Raw genomic sequence first — 16,216 nt, 5'->3', positions numbered from 1 at the left:
TAGGGACTGGTTGAAATGTATGGAAAGGTGGTATAGAGGGAATTCTGGTGGAGAGAGAGAAAGTCATCTCAGCATGGCAAGGCATTTGGAATTGGAGTTCAGGAGAGGGTCATGTCACTTCTGTTTTGGTTGGCTTTTTGATCTCTTCTCAGTTATTTTGGAATTGTAGTCTGCTTCCAAGGTTTCAAGCTTCGGATATTCGTCACGTTTCCAAGCGAATATCCGAATTCCCAATTTGGTTAAGAAAAAAAGAAAAAATCATTACTTTCATAGTGTGCATCTTTTACTGCCTTTAAACATAGCAGGCAGAGACCACTCAGTCTATCTTACATATATTTTTATCACTGGGGTATTCCGATGATATGTAACCTAGCCTTTTACCCGCACTCCCCAAAATGCATAGACGTTAAAAAAAACATATCTTTGGTATTAAGCTTTTTCAACCAAACAAATATCCAAATACTGAATTGAGTTTTGAATATTCAGGCTCAGCCCTACCGCTTAGTCTCTTATCTGTTCAGCGTTACATTAGGCGTTGGTACAGGACTGAAGGTGTACCAAGTAGCTGGTACGATCCATAACAAATGCATGAAAAGATGCATTGGCAATAAAACTGCAGATCTCTTTCAATTCTTAAAGAATTGTGTGGACTGAGTTGCTTCTTTTTGCTGTCCAACACCTTGTCTGTTTATCATGTGCAGTTTCATTTGTTTCCCTGCACATGTGCAATGTGGCAATGGCATTTTTTCCTCCACATTCTTCATGGTGTTCCAAAAAATTCAACAGATGATATTCACAGAACACATGCCTGTGAATATCTTAAAGTCAATAGGCCTTTTGTTTTTTTTAAATACATCTTTTATCAGAAGGTTTTATACATATGCTGATTTGAGATAAGACAGATTATATTTTTGAATGAATGACGTTGTTAGATATGCTATCATTTTTCCTGTAAGACGGTAGAGGAAAGTGCCATTTGCTCTACTACTTCCCTGAACTTATATCACTTGTATCACTCAAAGTTGACATACTGTGGATGTTTTGAAAAACTTTCCTCACTTCTTTTCTCTCCATTTCACTTTTCCCTTTTTTCTTATTCTTTCGGTTTTGGTCTCTTTCTTTCTGACTTCCTTACTCTGCGATGCGCACAGTAGCCTTGTGCGTCGTGACTCCGGGGCATGCAGATACGTCTGAGACGGCGAGGGTACATAATGTTGACCTGGACTTGGAAGGAGCCCACAAAGAAAACATGGCTTCTCCTCCTAGCTCTGGTTGCCATGTTCTCTCATCGGATCGCTGCGTGAAAAGATGGTTGACATTTTTTTCCCATGAGCTCTTTGCTATTGAGGACTTGTGTACAGTTACACCCCCTCTCCGCCTCTCTCGTCACACTTCGAACAAACAGTGGAAATCAACCTCTGCTTCCTTCCTTTAGCTGCCACCACTGTTTCTATAGGCCGACTGTAATGCTTGCTGTTCTGCTTTTGTTTTCTGGATGCATTCAGCCAGCGCACATTTTTTTTCAAGGAAAAACCCAGGAGCTTTATGGACATTGTCGTGGGGAGCCAGGGGCCTTTATGTGCTGTTTGTGTTAAAGGGGTAAAAGAGCTGCTTAAAGACACTCCTAAAGGACCTTTTAGCTCAAACACATGGACAACAAAAAATACAAGCATAAAATACACAGTTGAAATATTCACGACAAAACTATTTACATCAGCGGCAACAGGAATATGCAGCATTTTCTAAAAAAGAATTGCGCCTGTGAAAAAGATGTATTCATGTATTGAAATGTATTCATGTTTACAGCCTAACGTGAAAACAAAGTTACCACTGCGTTCAAGACAACTCGTAAAAAAACAATGCCCTGACTTGTTTAAAATTAATTGAGCGGTTTCCTACTTTTGATTACAGGTCAGAAACTCAATCAATTCAGAGCTCACGTCCTTTTCCTAAAATATCATTTGTATTTAGAGGATTCAAATAGGAGTTTCACACATTTTCAATTCAAGTGTCAAAAGGGAAGCAAATGGCAGTTAGCAATTAAAACCGGTAATGAAAGGTGGGTGTGCATTCCTTAATACATCCCTACTTTGTAGACCATCTTTTTTAAGGTTAGTTCCCTGTTCTTTAACTTAAAGTAGGCTGTAACTCTTTCTGGAAAAGCTTGCATCTAAAGCAAAACTGTTGCCATACTACTGCACACCTTCATGTTATCAAAAGCAACTTATATTCACACCATGCAGTGCAAGTAAACATTGTCTTGTAGCCAGACTGATGATCAATACATCAGCAAGCCATAATAATAGGTCTATGAATGGAGTTTACCACTATGGATGCAATAAGAGGGCTGTGTTGAGACAACTTTATTGGCATTAAGTACCTCCGCCATTTCCTACACCATGTACAGTGACCATCATGAAAAGGTAGCTGATTGTGATTGGTTGAACTGATTTATCCACAGGCCAGAGCCACAAAAAAAAAATCGACATTAGTGATACGGTCATTAATACAATTAATGTAGCTTTTTCTCAAAATGTATATTGTGTCATATGTATGCAGTCCCGTTCTGTTCCGTGATTTGTGGTTATTTGATTTGAAAAAATCGCAGCAAACAATCGCGTTCAATGTAAAAGGACCTCTAGGCTTTATATATCTGACGAAGCGAGGACTCTCTCTCTCTCTTGTTTGTTCGTTTGAAGGTTAGATGCGTCTGCCTCCTTTCTCCTCAGACCCCCCCCCTCCCGCCCCCCCCTCCCGGCTCCACCCCTCTGCATAATTGCCTTGTTTTTCCCCCAGTGCAGATGTTCCTTCAAGGGCATGCAGTGGTTTGCTAGTCAATACAGACCAGGCTCCTCTTTAATTACAGCACACAGGGGGGAAGGGGGGGGGGGGGTTGCTGTCTGCTGGTACACTGTGCCGGCCTCTGGGCATTCTGGGCCTCATGAAACAAACAAGACTCCCTCCGTGTTCCAGCAGATGCACTCAGAGCCGGTTTGAACGTCTCGCTTGTGGCTTTAGATGAGCCAGATTCTCCGCCACCCCCCTCCCCCCTTTTATTTCAGTGTGTTTTGTAGTGAATCTAAACCCAACGGGGACCGCTGTGCAGGGGGACGACCGGTTACAGTCGCGGTTGTGGTGGTCCGGAATGGGAATGGGGGTGGGCGGGGGGGGGCGGTTAGGGGGGGAGGGCCGTGTGAGGAAGTGGATATCGGAGCGGGGGTCCCTGGCAGCGCAGGCAGCGATGCGTGGAGGGGGCCCTCGGTGAGGGGTCTTTTTTTTGGGGGGGGGGGGGGCGGAGTGTGGAGGGGAAATGTCAGGAGAAATGTCAAGCATAGGAGCTCAGTGGCCAGCTGCCGCCGGGCATGTCTGCGTGCGCGTCAGACTCCGATTACTGGCAATAATTAGTTTGGACGGGAGGATGGGGGGGTGGGGGATCAGGGTATGCATGGAGGAAGTTTCCGACCAGTGGGGAAATTAAGTTAATTGTCTCCTGTTGTTGTAATTTATACATCTAAACTCCTTTTACAGTTGTGAATAGTCAAAAGTGACTCTAAATAGTCAAGCTGTGGTTAATCCGTTTTTTTTCATAATGCAATTACATGTCATGGTTTTTACGGGAGCTTTCGCAGTGCCTCAGGCTTACTGTAATGGGGTTATTTGTGTGCGTTACCATTTTGCTTGTTTGCACACAAACCTGAAGCATAAAAGATTACAAATGAAACCCCTTCTGGAGTTCTTGCACAGCTCTCCTTAGTGATCCATCATCGTCCCTCGCGGTCGCTCCGTCTCCTCCTTCACGCCGTCCCACCGTTTCTCCCGGATGGTCCTCTCTTGGATCGGCGGTGTATGTCTTTCCGTTTCCACACTCTCTCCTGCTGCTGCTTGTGAGCGGGTCTGTCGACGGCTCTGCTTGCCAGAGAGCTCCCGACTTGTTTGCTCGTTGCTGGAGTCGTTCTCTCATCACTCCTGTGGCTGTGAACCGGCTAGTTTGGCTCGGCCGAGTTCCTGTGACATTGCATGCTGTTTGCTTTGAGCTTGTTGGTCCCGTGACTCAGTGTGCTCTCTGGCCTGCTTTGGAAGCGGACCCCTCGGGGCCCTGCGAGGCTCCCAGGCCTGTCTTCCACCACCCGGAATGGCTCTCGCCGGCCGGTCCCGCCGGCAGGGAAGCAACTCTGAACTGGTGTCTCACGGCCGGGGCGCTCTACAGATTCAGGGGCCCGCTCTCTCTCTCACACTTGTCACTACTCAGATGGCTTGCGTTTCCCCTTCCGCTGTTGGAATAGGAACTTGCAGTTGAAGGGTGCTGAGGTTTCTCAGGCACTCTGGTTACAAGTCAGACCTCTTTATCCATATGCATACTTCCAACATGTCCCCACAAAGTCTCTAGATGTTATGTAAATATTAGATGTAAATGTAAATATATTACAGTCCATAATCTTTAGTTTATAATAATACATTTTTCATGAAGAGAAGTTTTAATAAATTAACATACATTTTTAATTTTGCCTGCTATGTCTTGCTTACCTTGTGGGCATTCACTTCTTAATCAAGTGAAATGTTTTTGAGCGCTTGCTACTTTCTGAGAAGACAATTATCAGGATTAAGCTTGGATCCCCAACTGACTTCACTGTAGCTTGCGGAGAAGATGCCGCATAATTCTATTTGCAATTATCCTCCGGAGCAAGGGATATGTTCTTCACCCTGAAGAGTGTTTTATTAGGGGATTGGTTCTCCCCGGGACTCGTGCGCGGGACAGCAATCGGTTTGGTAACTGAAGAAGACGACCCGACTTTGCCGCATGGAATCTGAACCCTGGGCGTCCCAGTCTTGAACCCAGCGCAGAGACCCAGCACAGCTCAAGTATTTAGGAGTCTTGGCAGTTGGCACATGTCTCATCTTAGCCTGGGACAGTTTTGCATTTGATAATATGTTTACTCCCTGCATGCCAGAGACCCACTCGATATGGCTGTTATGATGAAGCTGTGTGTGAGCCAAGCTCACGCAGTGGATGGGGGGGGGGGGGGGGGGGATGGTACCCTGGTAGGGTGAAGTGGGATCAGACTGTACAATGTATGACTGTATGGGCCAATCCTATATCGTATACGACCCACTGAACTGATTATCTCTGTGCAGGTTTGCAGTTTCATATTTTTACATGATCTAATTCATACTAAATAGTTACTATTATTATCATATCACTAATGGATTTGATACAAAATAGTACAATACACCTGAATGATTGAATTACAGCAGGTGGGTGTTTACTGATATTACACGATAGTTATAATGCTGTCGGCTTGAGCCTGCATGCCATGATTGTTGATACAATCAACAAATACAATTTGGCCATAACGTGGGTGAAACATTTACGTATGATGAAAAATAAAAAAAAGTTAAATTGTGTTTGAGTGTTGTATGATGACTGAAAGGGTACCACCTAACCTTTTGAAACATCATCTTGCATGGCTTAAAAGTCACCATTAAAGATCTGCCTAGCCCACACAGGATTTAACGCCGCAATTGAATGTCAAAGCATGTTTGTTCATGGCATGAGTCATTGTGTGGTAAAGGATATGGGAGCCAAAATGATGATAATATAATAATTACAATTAATATTTGCAAGGAAGCTTCAGAAACAACAGCCAACCCCGTCAGTATTACCAGTAGTCAGCTGATGGCATAAGTTCCAAATGCTCCAAATATTATTCAAATCAGCAGATGCATTTCTTCTTCTTGTTTTTACAGGCTATATTGAGCGCGCGATGGCCAGCTCAGATTTAGCTCATAGAAGAAAACGTTTGCATGCGAGGATGTGTTGCCAGGGCGGCCTTGGGCTCCGCTTGATGACGCATGGTTCCGGGTTTAAGGCCACACAGCCGGGAAGTCTTTAATGACTTAGACCTAATCTAAATGGCTCCCCTCCAGGCCAGCTCTAGCACGCTCTCTCTTAGCTCAGTTCGGGGTCCGCACAATGTGCCAGTGTTGGCGCCAAAAGACGGGATTCATTATTCACCCTCCGCACCCCCCCCACCCTGAACACAGAATCACCAAGTCCATCGCAGACGCTCTGTATAACACACAGGCGTGCGTGCGTCTGTGCCTGTGTGAGTGAGTGTGCTTGTTTGTGTGTTTCTCTCTCTTTCGTGTTCCCCGTGTCTTTCTAAACGGTGTTCAAGAAGGCAGGGTCGCGGACAGCGAGGCGTGAATAGTGTGGTCCGTACGCTAATAGAGGGCGATCCCTGCCGTTACACCGCAGCATCCTCCGCCTCGGATGGTTCTGTGTGTCGCTCTTTCATCGCTCATTACTCTGTAGTAAAGGATGCTGCCACAACTTCAACCAGGATGTGTTTTTGAAGGTCCTTGGCAGTCCCTCTGCGCCCCTCCTCCTCCTCCACCACCGTTCCCCCTCCTGGGCTCTGCTCCACCCTGCTCCGCCCAGCCTCATCCAACCCTCCATCTCTGTCGGTCACATGGGTTAATTGTGATCTGTCTGGGCCTGGTCTTGGTGCTATGTTCTTCAAACGGGTTGTCTTCACCCAGTGCACACGCAACCTGCCCACGCTAAAACACAAGGGAGGGACAATCAGCTGAGTTTCAAACACTCCCTCTGCTGGATTTGTTTTATTGGTCGTCTTCTTTGGTCTTTGGGCCGTGAGACACATCGGGCATGAGTTGGTGGCGAGATGTTTTTTTTTTTTTTAAGGTGAAATTATTTTTTCCCCCCAGAAGTAAAACGGGAGGATATTTCATTTGCTTGACTGCCATGACCAGGTTGTGGCGAGACTCGTAAAAAAAAAAAAAAGCCACAGACTCGCTGCTGCCAGCTATGGCTGTGACTTTTGTTGTCAACAAGAGTCTCTCTCTCTGTCTGTCTTTGTCTCGTTCTCTCTCTCTCTCCCCGTGTCTGTCTATGTGTGTGTGTGTGTGTCTCTCTGTCATTGGGTGTGTACTTCTACTTCAAATCACATGTTCATTCACAACAGTTTGTTCATTGTGTGTGTGTGCGTGTGCATGCGCGTGTGTGTGTGTGTGTGTGTGTGTGTGTGTGTGTGTGTGTGAACAGCTGGGCACATTGACTATTGATAGCCGGTCCCGTGAGTGTACCCCATGTCTGTCCTCTTTGCGGTGCACAAATGCTTCCTCTGAAGCGCCGACAGATTGCCGCCTTTTCCACCACAGACCCATTCATAGAATTGATTGACCAAAATAGATCCCGTTTGACACTCGACGAGCCACACAAACACACACAGGATCTCTCTCGCATTCCAGCCCTTTGCACGGTGACGTGTGTGTGTGTGTGTGTGTGTGTGTGTGTGTGTGTGTGTGTGTGTGTGTGTGTGTGTGTGTGTGTGTGTGTGTGTGTGTGTGTGTGTGTGTGTGTGTGTGTGTGTGTGTGTGTGTGTGCGCCTATTAGCTACCCGGCACCGCTGGCGATGGGCGGCGTGCTGCCTTCTGGCCGTGCAGCGCGGAAGCCGTGACTCATCCTCTGCTCTCAGCACTCATTCATAAATTTGTGCGAATACTATAACTTCCTCTTGCCGCTCTGCGGGCCTCCCTCCCCCCCTCCCCGCCGGCTCTGTGCTGGGTTCCGCTCAGCCAGGAAGGATGAGGCCCATCTGAGCGTGTTAGTGACGCTCTCCGCAGATTCAACAGCTAGAGAGGTGTGTGTGTGTGTGTGTGTGTGCGTGTGCGCGCTGCCTCTGTTTGTCTTTGGAGCTTGAATTGCGCCCCTATTTGTCAGTGTCTGATCAGGCCGCCCCAGTTCCTCCTCTCTACATAATGCACTGAATAATGGGAGAGACACACACACACACACCGTGCTGCTCTGCAGCCGGGGACAGGCCAGCCCAGGACCTAACGGCAGATGGACGGTGCCGTCCGACCCACCTGGTTAAGCTGTCGGTACACACGTGGAAATCAAACAGTCTGACAACCCTAACCCGCGGGCGGAGTCTGCGCCGTGAGACGCAGCAGCAGAACGAGCTTGGGTTACAGCCTGAGCGGCCACAGCTTCTTCTTCTTCTTCTTCTTCTTCTTCTTCTTCTTCTTCTTCTTCTTCTTCTTCTTCTTCTTCTTCTTCTTCGCGCGGCACCATCTTGTTCTCCCAGCCGGTGACTCAAACGTGGGGGGGTGGGGCTGCGTTCCTTCTGATCACCCGTCCTCGGGTCACGTCTGCACATGCCCGCATGGGGAGGGGGGGGGGGGGGGGGGGGGCACCCTGAGTCAGAGGTGACGCCGCACCCTGAGGCCCACCCACGAGCCCGCAGCATCAACGGTGGGATGGGACCAGACCGGGCAAAACTGGTTTACGTCCGTTCATATTCTGCGTCATAGAAAAGTCCCGCTTCCCTGTGGTCGTGTGCGTGCGTGTGTGTATGATTTGGCGATAGTGTTTGTTTAGTGTTATTAACTGCAGTTACAACTTCAGTGGGGGTTGTGTGTGGCAGGACGGTCCATCGTAAAATAACTACAACGGAAATCTTGCGGATGTCCTCGACCAATCGGGAGTGCCACCGGTGAACCTGCGCGTGTCCCGTTTCAGCTCCTGAAGATCCCTCCAACCCTTCCCCTCCCCGATGTTGCAACACCAGCTTTCCTATGATGTCAGCGCACAAACGCTCCTGTCAAACGACGCACTGCGTCAACCAATGAGGACCCCCCCCCAGTCATGTGCTGCTCTTCCTGCGTGCGTGTGTGTATGTCAGGTTGTCAGCACCCCGTCTAATGGCCACAGGTGGCCCCAGGGAGTGGAGCGCGGCCCTGGCCACCTCCAGCCTCTTGGCCTGGCTCTCTTGGCAGCACGGCGTCCCGCTGGCCGGCGGCCGCGGTGGGCCACCGGCACGCGGTGGGCAGCGATCGCCAGTTGTTGCTTTGTTAGTGTCCGGGTGCCCCCCCCCCCCCCCCCCCCCCCCCCCCGGACAAATTGGCCTTCAACCACCCCCCCTCCCCCTAAAGAAACCTGTCTCAGACTGTAGAAAGACTCCCGTGGGGTTTGGAAGAGTGATCCCAAAGCGACAGGCGTCAGGCGGCTTTATGGACTGTTGGCGAAGGCCTGCATTCCTCTGTGTGATCCTCAGGAGGGGGGGGGGGGGGGGGTGGAAGTGGAGCTCACGCACGGTGACGCGCAGCCACCTGGTGAGGGGAAGAGGGGGGAGAGCCGGTGGTGGGAGCTGGTGGTGGTGGTGGTGCTGGTGGTGGTGGTATCATCCACGCCCGATGCTATAGAGGCAGTATATTTACCAGGCAGACGTCTTGGTCTGACAGCAGCTCGTTAGTGTGTCAGATTAAATATAGTGCCCCCCCCCCTTTCCTCCTGCCCGGCCCCACCCCTCACGGCGCTCTCTGAGTCACCAGAGAGGGAGGGGGGAGGTCACGTCACTTGGGGGCCCTCGCTTTCTCCTCATTCATCCTCGCCGAATAGGACGTTTGACAATCGGTGGTGGGCGGTACAAGAAGCTCTAAAAGCTCTAAACAGATTTCCCTTCTCCTCGAGGTCAACACATGAATGAGGGAAACCTGAACGGAAGTTAACTAGCCAAATACGAGTAAGTGAAAAACTGAGTTATTATCGATAACTCAGTAGTCTAGACTGCTTCCATCGCTTAATCACATCTGCTGCTGATCGAGTGAAGGGGAGAGAGAATGGGAGGGGATTCGCACCTCCACTCCCGCGGGTGTGTGGGTGTGTAGGTGCATTCACCTCCTTCTCAGCGGCTCTTTCCCTCCTGTGTCTGACAGGGGCATTGTTTTTCTTCATCTGCATCCAACAGACCTTTTGTCTTGAATGACTGGTCTGGGCTAGTCCATCTTCTGTCTCCCTTCCCTTTCCACCCACCCGCTCCCATTAGTGCATCAATTACAGAGAGCAGGAGTGGAGGCTGGCTGCCGGGCTTGTTTGCACTTGACCGACCCGTCTCCCAGTCTGCCTCCTCCAGTCTCACAGCCATGACAACCACTTACGCCCGGGCCCTTACATATATATTCATCTTGGGGAGCAGTGATCCTAATTGAATGTATTTTCTCTCTCCTAGCTCACAGAGCGCTCTACCTCTCTTCATTGCTCCACTAGACTAATGTACAATGCGTACCCCAGTTAATCCTAGCCGGCCCGATCAGTTTGTTTGTTGTTGTTTTGGTTATTATCCCTGGTAATTGTGAGTAAATAAGTGCTGGGCTATTGCCTTCATGTAGGAAAGATTTATTGTACACACACACACACACACACAGTGGTTGGCGTTTTGGCCGTCCCACTTCCTGTGCCGGCGTCGGCGGGGCCGTAAGTCTTTGTCCCGGGTCAGGCGTGTGCTCGCTTGTAAAAGGCTTGTTTTTGCATTCCTCTTGCCTCCCTGCGGGCTCTATGGTGTTATCATCCTGTCACACGCTACCTGTGGGATCTATGGTGTTATCATCCTGTCACATGCGTTCATTACTTCTTACTCACCGTTGTGTGTGTGTGTGTGTGGCACCAATGCAGATGTTCAGGAAAGTCCCCGCCTTCTAATGCTTGCCTCTTGGTCCGTCTAGTGTTTGTCTCTGCCTCTCTCTCGGTCTGTCTCAATCTCTGTATCTCCCTCTCTGTCTCTCTCTCTCTCTCTCTCTCTCTCTCTCTCTCTCTCTCTCTCTCTCTCTCTCTCGGTCTATCTCTGTCTCTGTCTTTGTCCCTCTCTCTGTCTGTCTCTCTCTCTCTGTGTCTGAGTCTCTTTGACTTTCTAGAGAGACCGCATTGAGGCTCTCTATGAGGGTTATTGTTTGTTCTATCATAATATTCCAAATCGCCCTGTAGCCACATGCGTGCCTCCTCCAGATCTAAAGCTACCAGTGGAGTGTGCTCCGTAGACACCCCATCGATCCAATGGGATACTTGTCTTCTACGGTGCACCATAGACATAACACAACGTAGACTCTTTAGGGACGTGAACAACGAAGCACTTTGATTATTTGTCCTGCATGAACCAATTCTAAAAGAAGGTGTGCGTGTGTGTGTTGGAGTTCTCTGGATTCTTTTCCACAATGACATTTTTCAAGCCAGTGGCCGATTTAGTTTACATCAGGGTCATTAAGGCCCAAAGTTGAACATTTTTCAACTTTTATGATCAGTCAAAAACCGCCAGAAAGATCTGGAGCGCTTAACAAGAGAGGAGCTGAGTGCAGCCATGCTGGACCACAGGAGAACTACAGTAAAGTGGGTGTTTCTTTGGTATGTCACAAGAAATGTAACAGGACTTCTCCACCTCTGCTCTATTCCTGCCTGTTGGCCCTTTTCCCATAGGCATTCAGTCTCCCCACCCTGCCAACTGCTTGAGTTTAACTTCAAGCTCTGCTCACCGCTCATTGCACACACATGTGGGAATCGGTGAATGTCTTGATTTTGTTCTTATTGCTGTGAATAAAAAGCTCCTCCTTTTCTGTGGAAACTGAACCGTTCGGTTAACCCGGTGATCTACAGGCATCGTTTTAGTTGGCAGTATTCGCCTTGAGGTTGCACAGACGGGGCAATTGTCACGTAAGCTGCTGCGTGACTCTTTGGGTTAATTTGGGGCAGACACGGCGAGTACCAGGGGGCGTCGCTGGTCCTCAGCATGCAAGTACGTGCTCTGAGAAACGTACACTTTGTAGCTGCCATGGAGACGGACACCTGTGCGATAGGCACACAGAAACACAGACACACAGAGAGAGAGGAGAGAACACAAATACAATATATATATACTATACAATTAACTATTAACGGTAAATTATTCCTCCCATTAAAATAAACACTTTTTGTCCTTGTATGTCATACAGCAACTTCTCATCATTACCCGAAATTACATTTATGAGTGATTTGTATTTCCATTTGCTAATATTCTCAGATAATATTTTACATAGATATTGCTAAAAAAGAATAACATAAATAGGGACATTTTTTTTACTGCAAATCCCAATCCCCAAACGGCAACGTTCTGCCCGGCGGCAGTTTGGACGTTAGCGTCGCGTCGATGTCCACACAAAGCAGGAGCCCCCCCACTGGCCTGGGATGCTCGCGCCGTGCTGGCCGGCACATATAGCCGATGCAGAGACAGAGCGGAGGAGCTCCACCAGCACCACGCCACTCATCAGCAGCCAGCGGCCCCGGCTGCTCAGACAGCTGCCGGAGAGGAGGAGGAGGAGGAGGAGGAGGAGGGAGAGGGAGAGGAGGAGGAGGAGGGAGAGGAGGAGGAGGAGGAGGGAGAGGAGGGAGAGGAGGAGGAGGAGGAGGAGGGAGAGCAATTACCCACAAGAGAGCAGCCACCGTGTGGAGGGGGGGAAAAAGCTCAAGATGGGGTTTCTCAGAAGGTGATGTGTGTGTTTTGTTGTGTGTGTGTGTGTGTGTGTGTGCCTGTGTGTGTGTGTGTGTGTTAATGAACCGTGAAATCGAGCCGCAGTGTTGCGACAGAAAAGCATCCTCTCCTCTATGTTCTAATCGGGGCAGGTTGTGGGATCTCGACGCTACATGCTTGTGTTGTCGCCCGAGCTACGACTTGAATACGCCCCTTTTAATGTTTTTACAGTTAACTCTGGCCATCTATCAAATTGATGAAATCATTGTAAAATCATTTTAGACTATAAGCAGCAACAAAGAAGAATGTATGCAAAAAATAAACTTATTTTTTGTAAATGAAAATGCTCCCTCCTTAAGGATGAAAATAGAACATATTGGAATCAAAGATGGATAAATTAAGGATGAATCAACAATGATAATCAGATGTCATAAAATATATGGAAACTATTGGTTTGAACGAGGCTTCCTCACTGCTGTATATTTAGAGCAGAATGATGGTGTTTGGCTGTGACATTCCTTCTCTCTGTTATGCTCTCCCTCTGTCGCTCTCCGTCTCTCTCCTCTTCCAGCCTTGAAGGCGCGTATGTAAACTATCCGACGGGACACACCCATTCCTGGAATCTCTGGTGGTTTTACTGACTTTAACCTTTTCATGTAATTGCTCCCATTTCGACCAAAGCCAAATTAGGGTTTCGATAGATTGGCGATAGGCCACTGGAGACCTCGATGAAGAGGCTTTCCACCGTCTGCTGTGTGTGTGTGTGAGTGTACGTGCGTGTGCGTGCGTGTGCGTGGTGGAGGTGGGGTTAGGGGGAATCAACAGGCGACTCCTCTGGGGTCTGTCGCCTGCTCCCCGTCCTCCTGGCAGGGAGCGTGATCAGTGAGCAGAAGTACGCGGTCGGCCCTCCACAATGCAGCCCTTTGTCTCCGCACGGCTTCGGGTCCGTCGACCATTTTGGAAATAGTTTCCAGCTTATTAAACCGCTTCCAGACCCCCCGACTCTCCCGACCAGTGGTGTTCTCAAGTGAGCTTTAATTGCTTGGCATCCTCGCCTATCTTGGTTCGACGTCGTCGGGACATCCTGGGAGGGATTCGCTCGCGAGCCCGCTGGCCGGAGCTGCAGTCAGGACGGTGCTGTTATCACCTCCGTACGCAGACATCAGGAAACACTCGCTGCAGACGCACTCATGTGGCGCACGGCTTTTGTTTTTTTCACCTCTCCCATTCTTCTCCTCCGTGTGCTTTCCTTTTGATGAGCTGTGATGATACACTTCATTCTGGTGGTGGACTCTGCCTCTCCCTCCCTCTCTCTCTCCACACTTCACGGCCTTTACTTTGATGGCTGATTTATTGTTGTTACTCAATAATGACTCGGCCTCCATGTGCCAACGGGCCGTTTTACAGCTGGGGATTAATGGTGTGGTGTCGTTTGAACAGCCTTATCTACGTCTTTGGAGTTGTTTGTGTTTGACTGCAAGTGTGTGTGTGTGTGTGTGTGTGTGTGTGTGTGTGTGTGTGTGTGTGTGTGTGTGTGTGTGTGTGTGTGTGTTTGACTGCGTGTGTGTGTGTGGTTTGACGGTTGGTGTTATGGAATCTATCCATAACGGAACAATCCAGATTGCAGCGTCTCCGTTGTATGGATACCATGTCATTTTCTAAACCGGCATATGGTTGTGCGTGTAATATCTCATGTGGCTTTTCTCGGTGCATACCGTTCTCTCCTAAGGGATGAGGTCAGGAGACACGCTGCTATTGATGAGTGGAAGATGCCAGCGAGGCCTCGTTCAAACCCACAGTGAAAGACAATGGGCCGATCTTTTCAGAGGAGCAGCTCATTCGCCATTGCCTCGGCCATTCAGTGCGTGACTCACTCTCAAGCCGTGGGTATTAGGCACCGTGCGATGCCCGTCTGTTGTGCCTCATGCGTCTTGAGACGGCGCCGCAGCAGGCAGACAGTGGCTCGTTATGATTGCTTTAGTGCGGCACGGGGTCGGCTGGGGACGGGCGGAGGGTTAACTGACTCCACCGCTGTCTGACCCTCGGAGGGAGAATGCGAGGAATGCTCATTGTTTCTTCATTACTCGTCTTATCTGATGAGCCCTGGGCCTGACCGAACGCCGGCCACTTTGCCGTCCCCCCCCCCCCCCCCCAGACTCAGACATACTTCCCCCCCACCGTCATCCTCATCCCCTCCACCACTCAGCTCCCGCTCCACACCGGGCGGTGGAGGTGTTGTCCGTCCGGGCGGTGATGAAGGATCCAACACCGCCCAGCGTGTTCAGGCCCGTGTCTCTCACCAAACTCACTTTAAACGATGACTGAAAGGTCGCGTGACTCATAATCCTGTTTCCTTGTGTTTTGTTGCTGTTGTACCGGTGAATGTAGGACATTATACTCTTTAGCCTGATAACTGTTCACACAGGTTTTGGATATGTTTAGCAGCAGTGCATTGCATAGGCAGGGTTAACCAAGACATGGCATGGACAGCTTAAATAAAGAAGGCATGACTCAGGGTTTATCGTTCCTCTGTGGTGTCACGTCTAACGCCACTAATTCAGAACTCAACAGATTAGCCTCTAAACTCCCTAACTAGAACAAGTATTTGGAGAACAATCTACTTCTTATTCCTCCCTAAGTGCTTCATGGTCAGTAGCTGATGTTAAACGCTCTCCCGCAATTCTGTTCTTCAGTTTATGCAAACTAAGAACAATGGTGGATTGTAATACCATTGTTCCTAAATACATTTTTTACATGGTTTGTTGCTTTGTCATTTTTTTCCTCTAACTTATTTTTTTCATGTTCTTTGTGCCGATCCCTTTCAATTCATAGTCAGAACACATTAGACATTTTAAGAGCTTTTAATCAAACAATCACGGAAATGTTGTCCACGAGATTCGGGGGTGCAAATTGTCAAAGGTACCAGTTGTCGTCATTTTCAGGTCTATATTATAAAACCCGGCTTTTCATTCGATTGCAAGTTATCACTGGATTTCTGAATCTTCACAAAGTTCCTTTTGGGATAGTTTTTTTCTCTGGCCCCTGTCTTCAACCGTGGCCACAGAAGTCTCCGCTCTGTCCCAGTACCCATGGGTGCTGTGCTCCGCAGCTCTGTCTAAGCACTAGGGGTGGGAATGTCTTGGCACCTCTTGATTCGATTTGATTCCAATTCAGAGGTCAACGATTCAATTCTAAAGCGATTATCGATGCATCTCGATGCAACAACTCTGCACAGAGAACCTGCAGGCAGAAAGGAGTTTTCTCTAGCGCTCTGCAGCAGGCATACACATTTTATAAAAAATAAAAAGTTTATTTTTTTTCTTTATTAAAATAGTTTCAGATTATAATTTTTTCTGCATCGAGAGATCCTTCTAGAGAGAATCGCAATGCATCGAAGAATTGATTATTTTTCCCACCTTTACCAAGCACCCATGGGGGCTGTGCTCCACAGCTCTGTCACAGCACCCATGGGTGCTGTGCGCCCGTCACCTCCCATCAGTGGCTTAAACAAGATTTTTAGTAGACGTCTTGATTCGTTCAAGTATCGGCCAATACCGTACCTCGCAGTGAGCAAAACATACCACAGGCGTAATCCGGTGGAAAGACTTAAAGTAACTTTTTATGGACTCAAACGTTTGACTGTCTCTTTCATCCCAAGCTCCTGAGTCTGATGGGGTGAACTTGGTGACGGATGCAATTAAAAACAACGTTGAATTCCACAGATATCTGCAAATGTTCTCTATTTAATCTTTTGAAGTCTGCATGGTTGGAGCGAGAAGCTTCCTGTTCTTTTGATCATAAGTAAGTAGGATGACTACCTGGAACAAATTCCTACGTTTAAATCTTGAACTGGATTAGCTTCCAGCAGAAGGTGCCATGATGCAGCATTCAGCTGCCGCCACACAGTCAAGCTAAATCAG

The 16,216-nt window shown here is 48.5% G+C and overlaps 1 protein-coding gene across 1 annotated transcript in view; it reads left to right on the top strand.

Annotated features, from left to right (window-relative positions):
• The window catches only part of igf1ra (insulin-like growth factor 1a receptor), a gene marked incomplete at its 3' end in the record, with an annotated part of 50,789 nt that overhangs the window by 8,949 nt on the left and 25,624 nt on the right, over positions 1-16,216 (top strand). The gene's annotated exons all lie outside the window — the stretch shown is intronic.

The sequence above is a fragment of the Micromesistius poutassou genome (genome assembly GCF_964030765.1).
Source record: "Micromesistius poutassou genome assembly, chromosome: 13".
Taxonomy (NCBI): domain Eukaryota; kingdom Metazoa; phylum Chordata; class Actinopteri; order Gadiformes; family Gadidae; genus Micromesistius; species Micromesistius poutassou.
Note: the sequence above shows the minus strand (reverse complement) of the source record. Positions and strands in the feature narration are given on the sequence as shown.